The sequence below is a fragment of the Salminus brasiliensis genome, chromosome 16 (assembly GCF_030463535.1).
Source record: "Salminus brasiliensis chromosome 16, fSalBra1.hap2, whole genome shotgun sequence".
Lineage (NCBI taxonomy): Eukaryota > Metazoa > Chordata > Actinopteri > Characiformes > Bryconidae > Salminus > Salminus brasiliensis.
The window spans coordinates 22775699-22786781 of NC_132893.1; the positions used below are offsets into that span (position 1 = coordinate 22775699).

The 11083-nt window shown below is 40.3% G+C and overlaps 1 protein-coding gene across 1 annotated transcript in view; it reads left to right on the forward strand.

Moving 5' to 3' along the window:
* Positions 1–11083, forward strand: part of opcml (opioid binding protein/cell adhesion molecule-like) — a 284204-nt gene that overhangs the window by 99656 nt on the left and 173465 nt on the right. The gene's annotated exons all lie outside the window — the stretch shown is intronic.

The following is an 11083-nucleotide window of genomic DNA, read 5'->3' on the forward strand; positions in this document are numbered from 1 at the left end:
ATATATATAGCAGTATTAAACTATTACTATAATTACCGGTATTAAAGTAGACTACTCTTAACTACCCGTCTGTCAAATATAAAAGTACCTGCTTCACAGCGCAATGCTGCGGGGCTTTATACCCCTCTAGCCCATGTCTGGCATAGGCACAGTACCAAAAGGGCTTATCTTGATCTGCTGCATCTGAGTCCTATTCTATTGGCAGTACTTCTCTACAGGGACTAGACAAGCTGTGTGTGCATATGCACATCTTTGTCAGCAATTTAAAGTAGCTGAATGCATTAATTAAAAGGGGTGTCCACAAACATTTGGACATATAGTGTATGTGCTCTTAGATTAGATTCAGGCTGTCAAAATAGTGGCCTAATGTAGCCAAAAGCGGAGCCATATGTCTTGCAAACAGCTAATAGGGATTCAGTCTGTGTGTACAGATGCTTATTAGGCATATTTTGCACTATTTGGAGAAAGAATTCATAATTATGATGTGTGTAGTGCAATAGGGATTAGGGGAAATTTGGAATTCAGCCTTACTTTGACGTTGAGGAGACACACAGTTCATTCACATGGCCTTTTTGGGTACTACTGGGGTATCTGATCACTTGTAATGTAAATATAGTCTCTGACCTGAACAGGGTGACATGGAGGTCTATGGATGGAACAAACCCCAGTGTGTGTGTGAGTGTGTGTTCAATACCACAGATGGGTTAAATGCGGAGGACACATTTACAAATACGTGCACTTTTTTTTTTTTTTTTTTAGTGCAGGTATGGCTTGAACCCATTGCCCAAGATTAGGACCTCCCAGTTTATAGATAAGATAAGAAATATGGCAAAATGCATTATTCCTGTTATTGTAAAAAAAAGCTATTCCTACGACATACTTGGTGCATGCATACTGAGTGCCCACGAGCGAGATCAAGCTAATTAGAAACAAGAAAAAAACAGGCAAGTCTAATTTTGCCACACTGCCATTTGCGTCAATGCTGTTTCAGCAGTGGGAAGTTTGGGACCAAAATATCTGCTCTTTATTTTGAAAAAGCTGTTGTGGCAAAAAAAGATATATTATTATGTTTCGTGTACCATTTCATGTGACACTGCCTGGTTAAGGACTTAAGCCTTAAGATGTAGACCACATATTTGCTAGTTTTTCGATGTGAAAGGCCCAGGACCTCATGAACAGGGCTTGTAACCAACCCTGCAGTAGCGATGCTGGGCTAGGCTAGAATCCGCCATGGTAGTGATGATAACGTTGAAACACCATGGTAGGAATGCTGGGTGAGGCCGGCAGTCAGCATGCTGCCAATGCTGTGGTAACAATGTTAAGTCAGCATTCTGTTGCTACAGACTTGACACTGACACACATTAATGCCACAGTATGTCTTTGCACCACTTCCCATTACATCATATTAAGCAAGGAGACCCAACCATATCTTACCTAAGAAAACATCTCCCCTCGGCAGCACAAATACTTGTTAGCTTTGTGGCAATATGTAGTCCTTATATCATGAGTACGAGAAAAATGTCTTTTCTAGTTCAATAAGAGGCAGTCCTTGTGCATGCATGTTTAAAACAAAGCCCGTCAGTCGGTCACTCACTCACTTAGAGAGTCAGTAAACGATATTGCCTTGGCAAAAACATGTTAAGGTTCTCTGGGCTGTAGACATGATAAAAAATAGCTATTCATGTCTGCGGTCTTGGAGATCCCCACAAAAGAAGTTGTTCTACATTTACTCAAAGTAGTTGTACTTTTTTCACTTAAGTACATTCCCATGCTAATACACTGTACTTTGACTCTATACTCTTAAAATTGAGGCGCTACAAATGGTTCTTTGAGTGAAGTTACTTTTGAGAAGAACCACTTTTGGTTCCATGAAGAACCATGCTTGTAATAGAGATGTGTGAGAGTGAAGAACCTTCACACTTTATGTACCAATTTATAGGATCCTTACACTCACACTCACATATGCTATTTGTAGCACCGCTATTTTTCAGCGTGTAGTACTCAAGTACACCTATGCAAGTACTTATAAATGACAAATGGGTGGATATCCCATTATTCCTGATCTCCCATGCATTGCAGTACAAAATGACCTTAATGGCTAATTTCTGACATGATGAAGACCAAGTCTACTAGACTGCTGGCAGTTATGGCAATGAATTTCACTAAGTGCCATATTCCAGGATGTCCAAAAGCATTGTGCAGCGCTTGACAGCCAGCTACTTCAACAACTGTGTCTCTCTCAAAATGATGAGCCTAACCATTCTGAATGATAATTGACATTCCCAGCATCGCATGCATTTTCTCCAAAATGAACGATTTCAGGCCGGAATCTGGCCCAGATGCTTAAATTAATTATATTTCTGTGCAAATGACTCGTCGCACATCCAAAGTGAAATGTATTTACCTTGAAGTGATGGCACCACACTCTCTTCGGAATAACACACTCCAGCGGCAAGGCAAAGCCTCAATTACTGCAGACTTGGACACTGAAATTTCCCGATGATGGTCTAGTTTTCTGTCTCAAATTGCTTTTGACCCCGAGGTTAAACATGGATTTGCGGAGCATATATATAAAGTATCATACCATTAGATATGAAATGAATAGATAATGAGCACAGGATTTGACATGTCAGATCACATTTACGCCACAGCTGTCACAGCAGGGTAAAAGTGCTGCACTTCAGACATATAAATATTTGTGACAATTCCCAATATGTGGGAATATTCCACTGGCAAATTTAGCCAATATTGGAGACCTTACCGAGGTGGTTGCTTTTTTTTCCTATGTGATATTCCATGCAAATTAAGGCACAATTTAGTGGGGTGTGTGGGAGGGTAGGGACCAGGGAAAGAACCAGGAAAAACAGGGGAAGTTTATTAAGCCATGGGATGCAAAGGTGGAACACGGGACTATGGATGAGAAGTTGGGAAGAGAAATATGTACGCTGTATGTCCAAAGGTTTGTGGACACCCCATCTAATGAAAGCATTCAGCTACTTTAAGTTGCACCCATTGCTGACACAGATGTGCAAATGCACACACACACAGCTTGTCTAGTCCCTGTAGAGAAGTACTGCCAGTAGAATAGGTGATTCTATTTTATAATTCTCTTGTCAATGAATGCAATCAAATCCCCACAGCTAGGCTCCAAAATCTAGTGGAAAGCTTTCCCTGGACAATAGAGACTGTTACTCCAACAAAAGCAGGATGAACTTTTTTTATATCCTTTATTTTGTAGAAAACCATGAATGAGCAGGTGGTTGGTGTGAGCTACCACACCATGTGGGAGACGTGGGTTTGATTCCTGGTCTGAGTGATTATGCTGCACTAAACCAATAACAGTCCTTAGGCAAGACTCTTAACACTACACTGGCCCCTCTCTGTAAAATAAGTAACCTTGTAAGTCGCTCTAAATAAGAGCGTCAGCTAAATGCCATCAATGTAAATGTGTCCCAATACTTTGCCAATATAGTGTGTGTGTAGGTAGTGTTGACAAGGGATAAAACTAAGGCCAGAATATGTAGAGCTTAAAGAGGGGAAGGTCTGTGATTCCCAAACTGATGTGAAAGTTACTGGACCTACTTTATACTGTGTTGCTCCAGTGTCTACACTACTCTTACACTCTTAAAAATAAAGGTCCTACAAATGCTTGTTTGAGCAGTGGCTTCCATGTTTGTAATAGTGATGTGTTTGAGTGAAGAACCTTTTAGAGGACCATCACTTGATGTAAAAGTTCTTCATGCTCACACATCTCTATTACAAACATGGTTCAAGTAGCGCTTCTATGGCAATATTCAAAGAATCATTTGAAGCACCTTTTTTTTTTAAGTGTCCAAGGGACCTTTATGTTCATTTTGCGATATAACTATGCCCAGTCTAAGAGCAGCACAGCAGGGCAGCTTCAGTCGGACAGTGAGGGGGGTGATTACCTTGCCCAAGGACAACAAGGAGTACCCACTCTGTCTGCGCTCCCCACCCCCCACCACCAACCTGAACCACATCTATGAATGTAGTCATTATAATTTCATGACCATGCACAATATAGGGAGCATAGAGTCCTTTCACATTCCCCTGGTGTTAGAAAGCTAGCTGGCATAATGCTCCTGTGAACTCTAGCAGAAAAGACGACAGAGTGACAGAGTGCTTTCAAACATTTCACTCACACTTTAATGAGGTGAGACAACATGTAGTTAGCTGCATTATGTTGTCTTAGTATTTCATGTTCAGTGTGTTTCTTTTGTTTGTCTGCTTGTTTGTTTGTTTGTTTTTGGCCTGTAATGGGTAACATCGCTACAAAGCCATCCTGTAACATCTGCCACTACTACTACTACTATTATAAAAGGACATGTGATACACAAAATGCTTAGACACTTATGGATAAAAGTATTGTACAAATCCTGCTTTTGTTTGGGTCACTGCCTCTGTTGTCCAGAGAAGTCTTTCTACTAGATTTTGGAGCATTGCTGTAAGGGCTTTATACCCTCTTAGCCCACGCCTGGCATGGTGTAAATAGGTTCATGTTTATCTGCTCCAGAGAGTGGTTTATATATGGTAAGCACTGGGATTTGCACCCATAATTGTGTGTATGCTAGCATGTGTATGCTACTTTTGGAAGGACTGGGATTGAAACCCATAGACTTCTGTATGTTGGCTCTCCTATAGTTGTGTATAGGAAGGACTGGAATTTGAACCCATGACCCTGTATTAAGAATTCTACCATGGTTTGCATATAGGAAGACCTGGGATTTAAACCCATAACCGTCTGTATGCTGACTCCCCTCTCTTATCACTATGGTTTGTGTATGGTATGCTCCTTTCCTCTCCTTTTAGGAAGAAATGAGATTTAAACCCATAAATTTCTGTATGTCGGCTCTCCTATGATTTGTGTATAGGAAGTACTGGGATTTGAACCTTCTGTATGATGACTCTCCTCTCTTATTTTAAGTTTGTGTGTGGATAGGACTGGTATTTGTGCCCATAATCGCCTTTATGCTAGCTCTCCTCTCTTCTCATTATGCAACTTTAGGTAGGAATGGGATTTGAACCCTTAGCCTTCTGTGTGTCAGCTTTCCTATGGTTTGTGTATAGGAAGAACTGGGATTTGAACCCATGACCCATTCAGCTTGTTACATACCATAGCCTAAGTACTAAGTAAAATGCCTGTTGTTCCCCACTGATTACTTCATTTGTTCACTTCATTTGAGTGTCTTTGTTTTCTTTTGGCATGGCCAGGCTGCACACACTTTCTTCTTTTATGTGGCATTTAAATCCTACTACATTGATGTTTTCCAGAGCCATTGACCCTAATAGAAAAAAGGGGTATGTGTGAGACATCAACTGGTCATTTCTTATAGGGTTCATTGTTGTTAGGGGTTTTGCACTGTACATCAGCAGCTATAAACTTCTGACATCATACCACTTGCCCAGATTATGGGGTTAGAGGAAAGGTCTGCTTTAAAATTGAACTAGCCCGAGGCCCTTATGGCCCGATGTGCAGCTGTGTGCACCTGTCCCTGACCTTGGCAAAGGTGAAGGAGCAAATGACTCACAGGAGATGTCAGGAACATGGGTGAATGGCAATTAGGTTTTTAACTGACTGGGTAATGAAAACAGCTGTAGCTTAAGATTCACCAAATTAACTTGGCTGGGATTTGAACCCATGGCCATATGGTAGCAATTCAACCATGGTTTGCATAAAAGGAAAACCTGGGCTTTTCACCTATAATTCTTTGTATGCTGACTCTCCTTTCTTACCACTATGGTTTGTATATGGGAAGGACTGGGATGGAAAAAGCCCAGCCTACCATGGTTCACATATAGAAAGACTTGGGATTTGAACCTGCAACCTTCTACATACTGGCTTTCTGCTCTTACTACTATGCTACTACAGCTTGTGTATGGGAAGGATTGGATTTGCACCCATAATACTCTCTCTTATTAGTATGCTTCTAGCCAGGTTTTGGATAATGCAGCACAATCTCATATTTTAATGCTTATTCACAGAATTTAGCAGCTGCACAGTGGCTTAAGTTGCAAATGAGCTTCAAGTCAACACGTTTTCCCTTCTATCCTAATCAAGGAAAATGTGTCAAGATTTTCGGCTGTGGTAATCGACCATAGTTTACAGGTGCAGAAGATTTCAAATTTTCCTTTAATCAATGTGGCAAATCCAAAGCCTGAGCAGACAAAGCTTTTCAGGGACGGGATCTGAAAATCCTGAAATGGCTTCATCAGTGAATCTGTATAATTCCATCTCCTGCAATTACACAATTGCCTGAAGCATCATGACCACACATGAATTCTGCATTCAGCTTGTTACATACCATAGCCTGAGAACTAAGTGAAAGGCCTGTTGATCACTTCATTTGATTGAGTGTTTTCTTCTTTTGCACACAGCGGCCTCTTTGTCTGACTTACCCCGATGGCCAGGCTCCACATGCTTTCTTTTCTTTTGTGGCATTTAAAATCTACTTCATTGATGTTCTCCAGAGCCACTGACCCTCACAGACTGTGGAAAAAGGGGGCATGTGGAACATCAACTGGTCATTCATGGAAGGGGTCATTGTTGTTAAGGGTTTTGCACTGTATATCAGCAGCTATAAACTTCTGACATCACCTCTCCTACGCAGAATAGGGGTAGAGGAAAGGTCTCCATTAAAATCTAACTAGCCTGAGGCCCTGGTGGCCTGACACGCAGCTGTGTGCACCTGTCCCTGACTTTGGGAAAGGTGAAGGAGCAAATGACTCACAGACAATGTCAGGAACATGGCTGAATGGCAATTAGGTTTTGCACTGACTGAGTAATTTATTTTTTTATTGGTTTATCCAGCTTAAGACTCTCCAAGTCGTGTATAAAGATTACCCATTAAATGAATACATCTACTCCTCTGGTGTACAAGCTTTTATTATGACTTATTATGGTATATACACACCTCAGAGGAGACTAATTTACTGTTGTAAACTGTAGTCTGTATCTGCATATTTTGTGCTAGGCCCATTGTGTGGTCCACTATGTGCTTGGTTTTGATTGACCATGACCACAGAGAACAGTAAGTGCACATTTGTCCACTTACAAGTCATATAACCAGTGCACAGCTCTCCAAATAGCAGATAGAAACTTATTTTCCTAGATGCTTTACTTGATTTTGCCTGATCTGGTAGTCATGTGGATCCACATGCTAATTAGCTCCAGCAATGCTTAGTGAGGCTGTAAGCTACAGCTCAGGGAATACCAGGGAAAGCAGATAAGAAAGAGCATTCTGTGTAAATACTGTCGTTTCTATAAAAATGTCATGGTAAATAGACCAATAGAAATGCTAAACGCTAAAATCACATGAAGTAAATTATTTTTACATTGACTTCCATTGATTTTTTTTTCTATTTTGACGATTCATGATTTTGTTCTGACTGTGATATATGGTAAAATATCAATGCTATTTTTTTGTTGAATTATGTACTGCCTTACAAGGTATTGTATTCATTTACATCAACATGCCTTTTTGCAAGACTTTGGGTCCAAATGTAGATGCTTTATTTATCTGTCACTTTGCCAGATATGGATTAAACCTAGTCTAGGACTACGAAGCATTCTAAATGGAGATTCTTTAATGAAAGGAATCTAGGACTATTCACTTCTTATTCTTGTCTAGGATATCAGCTTATAGAGTATATGGGAAATATGTACTGAAAGGCATTCATGTTGGGTGGGGGTCTCTATAAAGCAGCAGTATTCCCACCAATCCAAACACCATTCCAATTGTACACTGTTATTTACTGGTAGTTAAACAGGAAATCCTGCTGAAATTGACACAACATCTTACCTGTGAAGAGAAACTGATGCATTCCAAGGAAATACAGTGATGTCTAGATTACAGCCCTAGTGGAACATTTCATTCGGAAATGAAGATGTTTTTGGCCATTCATGCTAAGAACGTCACGTCCCATTTACTGGCACTGTCATTGCCAAGGATGAGCGTGCGCATCCGAGTAAATTACTCTTTAACAAAGGTATCCCAGTAATTGTCCCAGGTTTGAAAAGCCAGTGTGAAAGGGGGTTACAATTTGCTTAGGTCAGCTGGAGGTTTTAATTAGAAAAGGCCACTGAATTAGCATCAGTGTCTGGCGGCCTAAGGTGCATCAGTGAAAGATATATATATATAATTTTAATTAAGTCTTATCGCGTACAATTTCCTCCCTTGGCATGCTCGTCATTGTAATTCCAAAGAAACGGCCTGGAGAAAATGAAGAGGCAACCTGGTTAATCCTAACATCAACACTGAAGGCATTTTCCTCTAATATCATTCACAGTCATGAATTTCCCTTTCATGTAGGCCTAAACAAGTTCCATGACTTAGTTAAACACGTCATTCCCAAAGCTGAATATGCATGAGACGCGATAATGTGCAGTTTTTCAGTCTAGACAGAAAGATGGAGCTGTTAAGGTTATGAAATAGATGGGCTGTGGGGCTACGGTCCCAGAAATCATCCTTTACATCCTCTCAAAACAAGCAAAAAATGAGCAGCTATAGCTTGTTTGAAATGCAGCTTTAATTCATGGAGGCTGTAGATGGAGCTTAGCTCCATTGTCTCTGTAGGCCTATTCCAGTTACAACTTGAACCCCTCTGCGTTTATCTAAGCCATTAATTATACTTAATACAGAAGACAAAGCACATCTTTTCCAGTAAAGCAGTTTGAGGACGATGCTGCATGGTGAGGCTGCAGGGTAAGTTTAATCATGACAGGCCTGAGACCAGCTTTAAACTGCCATTACATAACACAGTAACACTGGTCTTATAGACTTACAGACTTTTCCAGTGGGCTATAGGAAAAATGGTCTAATCTGTGAGGCTACATGTTATTTTTTCCCTAATGAGAATACGCTCACCAAAATGTTCTCCAGAACGTTCTCATGAACTTTGAAACTTTGAAACGGCAAATATGCCGTTTTTACTGCCCTCTTGCTTTGCATGCAGTGATTTTTTCCCCTTAATATTCATTCATGTTCTGATAAACCACTATTTCTGTGGTTAGCATTGGCTACAACATCATATACACTTTATTCTAACTATGAACTACTAGCTAATTATAACTAATAATAATAATAGTGCACAAGACTGAAAACTACTAGCCAATCCTAGTGCACAAGGTTGAAAACTACTAGCCAATCCCAGTGCACAAGGTTGAAAACTACTAGCCAATCCCAGTGCACAAGACTTAAAATGACTAGCCAATCCTAGTTCACAAAGCTAAAAACTACTAGCCTATACCAGTGCACAAGATTGAAAACTACTAGGCAATACCACAGCATGAAGCTGAAAACTACTAGCCAATCTCAGTTCACAAAGTGGAAAATTACTAGCCAATCCCAATTCACAAGATTGAAAACTACTAGCCAATCCCATTGCACAAGATTGAAAACTACTAGCCAATCCCAGTTCACAAAGCTAAAAACTACTAGCCAATCCCAGTTCACAAGATTGAAAACTACTGGCCAATCCCAGTGCACAAGACTAAAAACTACTAGCCAATCCAAGTGCATGAAGATGAAAACTACTAGCCAATCCCAGTTCACAAGATTGAAAACTACTGGCCAATCCCAGTGCACAAGACTAAAAACTACTAGCCAATCCATGTGCATGAAGATGAAAAATACTAGCCAATCCCAGTGCACAAGATTGAAAACTACTAGCCAATCCCAGTGCACAAAGCTGAAAACTACTAGTCAATCCTAGTGCACAAGGTTGAAAACTACTAGCCAATCCCAGCAAACAAATCTGGATGTACTAACTAATCCCAGCACCCAAGGCTGGACAGCACTAGCCAATCTCAGTAAATTAATATGGAAAATACCAACCAGTCCCAACAAATGAGCCTGGCAAGCACTAACCAATCCCAGTACACTAGGCTTACAACTATTAGCCAGTCCTGTTGAAGACTGGTGGAAACTACTTACCAATTTGAACATGAAAGACTGGGACCTACTAGCCAGTTCTGGCACACAAGGCTAAGAAGTATGAAAGCGTCATTATGAGAATACGCCTCAGGCCTCAGCCGGGATGGTCAGACCAGGCCACTTTACTACAGATCTGATCTGCTGATGAACGTGAACTTCTCAGCTACAGTCTACAGCTACTTGTCTTATATTTTTCTAATGGTTATACAGACATTTCAATTGAGTGGTAAAGACAAATGCTGTTTTCCCAGGCAGATTTTCTCTTTTTATTATAAATTTTATAATAAAGTTAACTTATTTTGTAGTTCTTCACTTTTAATTAAAGAAGTATTAACGTGCATGCTGGATCACGCAGGTGTGCACTGACTGTAAACAGTAACTGAAGGAGAAAACATTCTGTCAGCTCCTCGCAGTGAGCGAATAGCACTTTCTGGTGAGGTTATCCTCACTGAAACATCGGAGATGCTAAAAACGCTCTGCTGAATAAATTGGTTCAAATTGAGTTCAGCATTAATGTTAGGGCAGCTGATCCTTCTTCTTCTACTACTTTGTTTTGAACAGCTTTTTAATTTTTTAAGGCAGGAAACTACTAGCCAATCCTAGTTCACGAAGCTAAAAACTATTAGCCAATCCCAGTGCACAGGTTAAAAATTACTAGCCAATCTCAGTGCACAAGGTTGAAAATTTCTAGCCAATACCAGTTCACAAAGCTAAAAAACTACTAGCCAACCCTAGTGCACAAAGCTAAAAACTACTAGCCAATCCCAGTGCACAGGTTGAAAATGACTAGCCAATCCTAGTGAACAAGGTTGAAAACTACTAACCAATCCTAGTGCACAAAGCTGAAAACTACTAGCAAATCCCAGTGAACAAGGTTGAAAACTACTAGCCAATCCCAGTAAACAAAGCTGAAAACTACTAACCAGTCCCAGTGAACAAGGTTGAAAACTACTAACCAATCCCAGTGAACAAGGTTGAAAACTACTAACCAATCCTAGTGCACAAAGCTGAAAACTACTAACCAATCCCATTGAACAAGGTTGAAAACTACTAACCAATCCTAGTGCACAAAGCTGAAAACTACTAGCAAATCCCAGTGAACAAGGTTGAAAACTACTAACCAATCCTAG